The sequence below is a fragment of the Lactuca virosa genome, chromosome 7 (assembly GCF_052849685.1).
Source record: "Lactuca virosa cultivar CGN04683 chromosome 7, Lactuca_virosa_CGN04683_v6, whole genome shotgun sequence".
Lineage (NCBI taxonomy): Eukaryota > Viridiplantae > Streptophyta > Magnoliopsida > Asterales > Asteraceae > Lactuca > Lactuca virosa.
In genome coordinates, this window is record NC_136432.1 from 194,916,615 (window position 1) to 194,920,970 (window position 4,356).

The window sequence follows — 4,356 nt, forward strand, 5'->3', positions numbered from 1 at the left end:
AGAAAAAAAACATGTGGTAGAGATTTTGAACCAAGAGATAAAAAGAGGGGAGGGGGAAAGCTCATATAATCAGAACAAATAATTAGAAGACATAAAATATCCAACTGATCTTTCAAATAATTAGAATGTACAAACAATAAGATGATAAATATATAGATCGGATGGTGAGGATTGAGCATACCAAATTCACATATGGTAGGGTCCAAAAAATGGTGAACAGACAAGTTTTAAGAACCAAATTAGACCTTCTTTGATACGTCTTTAATTTAAACAATAAGCAGCAATTTCTTAATTTTTTAGATACACACTGTTTGATAGCATCTAAATTTATGTCTCTTAATTTATTGGATGCCTCTTAATTTTTTAAATGTGGGGGTGTGTCTGAAATTAAAAAAAAACATACATTCCTCTTTTCCCTGATACTTCACTCATTTTTCTCGTTTCTTTCCTTCACAAACGTCGACGCCTCTTTCCTACTGCATCTCTGATTGCACGATTGCAACCCTCCACCACCGCTTCAGTCAAGTCTGCCGAAAATGAACCCCTACAGCTCCCTCAAATTCGTCGACTGTGGTAAAAAATTTCTTCTGAAAGTCATGTGATTTTGGGTGTCGTCTTTTGAAGGAAGAGTCCCTCACCATAAATTACCTTTTTGGATTTTCTGACTTCTTCCCACTTTTTTCTGTATTACTTGTCATTACCCCATCGTTTTTATTTGCATATCTTATTCTAGAGTATATAATCCAATGTTCCAATCAATCAATATTTTAACTATGCATTTAATTTCTTAGGAAACCTATTTTAGATGTTTTATAATCATAAATGCAGGTTTATGTTTGTGGGTATCGGTATCAAGTAAAAAGATGAATGTGCATGAGTTCACTCATTGAAGCTCTTATGCACACCAATTGTTTGTGAAAAGTCATGTGAGGTCGATGTATGTTTTGTGAAGTTCCCAGTCAAGAACTAGTTTATTTGGTTCTTATGATGCGAGTGGAAATAAGATAGGAGCTTCAAGTAGTGTAGGACTTGTTGTGTAAGCATTTATAATTAAATTTTATGTTGATTGTCAATATTTTTTATTTTGATTTTGATTTTTGGTGATTTATTATAATAGTACTCTACAAAATATGCATGGAAAAACACCTACTGATGTTGCAAAAGTGAACAACTAGACTGATGTATTGAAGATGCTTAAGAATGAGGTTATTAATTTTAATTATGCGGTTGATCTCTATTTTTATAAAATCCATAACTATTTTTTTTGGAGTTGGATTTTTACGAATCTTATATCCTTGTGATCACGTTAACGAGTATTTTCCAAGTATGTTAACCAACTTAGGAAACGGTACAACTTTTTGGACACTAATTTTTTTAGCCTAATGGAAGTTTTAACCAATAAATGTAATGACACATTTGTATTTTATTATCTCAAAATCAAATATTACAATACTAAGCTATTACATCTATTTTCCTACTCTTTCCTAATGGTGATTAGTGACGGAAACCTCTCGGTTGTCACAATTATAAAGAACTCCCGAGGTTTAAATACAGGCACGCTATGGTTAATGATGTTTTGTTTGACAAATTTAAGTGTCGGGATTTCCACCAAGAAAGAGGCTCCTGTGAATTTCTCGAATGAACCGACAGAAGGAATGTCAACCCTTAGACCGGCCGACGTTATGATTTTTGGATGGGTTGGAGGGAAACACGCATGTGTGGACCTTACATGGGTATCCCCTCTCGTGGGCTTGAGGGTTAGGGGTTTCACGGCGGGACATGCTGCTTTAAAAACAGCTACATGCAAGGTCACCAAACATGAGAAATCATGCATGAAAAATCAACACGTGTTCATTCCATTTGCATTTGATACGTTTGGTTTCCTCACCTCGGATGCGGTGAAACTTCTTAATAGAGTACAACGGATCATACATAACAATGTTATATCCCCTATATCTATAGATGTAATCTTCAAAAGAATTGGCTTTACCATACAAAAAGGCTTAGCAACACAACTTGTTGCCTGTTTGCCATCCTATTCATTGTACAATGATAACTAAGTTTTATTATGTATGAATTAGGGTTTATCGAAAATGAAATCTTTTTCCTTGAGAATTTGGACTTTGTTAAGGTTCTTAAAATCTAGCCCCTATAACCTTATTTTCGAAAATTGTAGGGTTCCCTTAGGGTTTTCTAGTTTCCTTAATTATTATTTTAATACCTTACAATTTGAATAATTAAAACCTGATAACCCTAAGCCCTAATTTCGAAAATTAAATAGTTTTGGATTAGGATTAAATTTGAATTATTTTATTAGTTGTTTAATTGAAGATAAATATTAAATCATAATTGGTTTAATTTTAATTAATTAAAAGTTTAATTCAGATAATAAATATTTAAACCTTGTATTTTGAAAAGTTTTAAAATACACCTTATAAATATATATTATTAAAAGTTTAATTACTATACATATAAGAAAAGTCATTCGAATCAATAGTATGCGTCATTCACGAAACCATGCTACAAAGAGGGTATAAGTAAACGACCTATAAAATAACTGTTGAATGAGTGTCATTTTCACCCACCGCTCTCCTATGTGGTGGAGGGTCGTTAGCCGAATGTGCTCGATAGAACATACTCTCATTAAAAGTATAATGATTTAAAGTACTAGAACCTTCTTTAAAATCGCACTCTAGTTATTTTAGGAAAAATGTGAAATGTATGTTAATTCATGAAAACACATATCATTCTTTAAAAGTCGTTAGTGGAGCGTGTGTGGCTAACCGACATACTAATTTGGGACTATAAAGTTAAATGATGGTACAAATAGTAAATATCATTGTTGATGGATCATGTGTGGTTAACCGACACATCAATTTGAGATGATAAATGACATTGAGGTTGTCGAGCAAGTTTGCATGGTTATTCACATATTAATTGTAATCATCGGCATCCCAGTCACACTTGGTAAGAGCATAATCTGATATTAAACATGCCATTGATAAGATTCAATGAATCTTAAAAGATCTAGGAGTTTCATGTGATTGAAATTAGTTAAATGATTTCACCTACCTAAAATAGTTCCGTGATATGACTACGAGATCCCTCTTTATATTACAAAACAGAAATATGGATCCTAGCCTTAATTTAGACTTTGGGTTAATAATTAAGGATTAAAATCAACTAACTTGAATTCTCTATTTTCCCACTTTTAGATGTCTTATGAAGGTAGAATTGGTCTTCCTCGTTCTTATGGAAATGATTTTCCTCAGTCATCTAGAGATGGTCTTCCACATTAGAGTCAAGGTGAAATTGTATTCTCTTCTTTGGGTACTGGTTGAATTAGACATCGTCCTTATTCAAATATTCCACCTCCTCCTCCTCCTATGACTCTACCAACATCACATTTTCCTCAAGTTGAAAGATATGAGCCAAATCAAGCCATATTAGCATGTAGACACGAAGATGGAAATTATGTGTGTACGCATGTTCTGAAAATGAAATCGTACATTGACAAATTGGAAAGAATCGGTGTCGTATTCCTAAAGGAGCAAGTCAGTGATTTGGTTATTCTTTCGCTTCCAAAGTCATATGGTCAGTTCATTAAGAACTTTCGTATGAGGAATCTCGATGCAACCCTAATTCATCTAACCCATATGTTGATGGTTGTTGAAGCAAAATTGCTTAAGAACACAACTGAAGCATAAATGCTCATAGGATCTAATTCCAAGAATTCCATGGACATTGACAATGGTAGAATTAGTGATCAAGAAAATATTTCTCTTCCCAATCGAAAGAGATCGGCCAAGTTAAAATTGTTTGATCATATAGTAAAGAGAAATGATCGTTTTGAGATCATTCCAAATATTGACCCCAATGGGTCCATTTGTTTCTGCTGCCAATTGAAGGGACATTGGAAATGAAGTTGCCCAAAATACCTAAAAGATCTTGAAGATGGTAAAGTCAATTGTGTGACTCTACTTCAGGTACATCCATTATCTAACTCCATTATAAGTTCTTATTCATAGACTCTTAATACATGATGTGATGATCACATTTTGATTGTATTTTAGGATCTACGAGAAAGAAGGAAGCTTAAGCAATGTGACCTAAATCTGATCATGGGATATGCACTTTGGTCACAAGGTTCGATGGTCAGAATTTGGAGCTACTACTAATGAGTTAGGATAACTTAATAGATTGCTATTACTCTTCGGAGATGTCTAGAAATATAGTTTTTCTTTTATGCATTATAAGGACAAGTTCCAATTTTCTTTTTGGCACCAAAATGAAGTTTTGGTTTATGAAGTTTCCTTGAAATGACATTGATAAAAGTGTTGGTTATGTTTCTAATAA

At 33.3% G+C, this 4,356-nt stretch overlaps 1 long non-coding RNA gene across 1 annotated transcript; it reads left to right on the forward strand.

Annotated features, from left to right (window-relative positions):
- Positions 1–274: 274 nt before the first annotated feature.
- LOC145125768 (uncharacterized) lies at positions 275–1,082 on the forward strand. Its single transcript, XR_013716149.1, has 2 exons — positions 275–573; positions 829–1,082. It is a non-coding gene; the product is annotated as an uncharacterized LOC145125768 (long non-coding RNA).
- Positions 1,083–4,356: the final 3,274 nt, after the last annotated feature.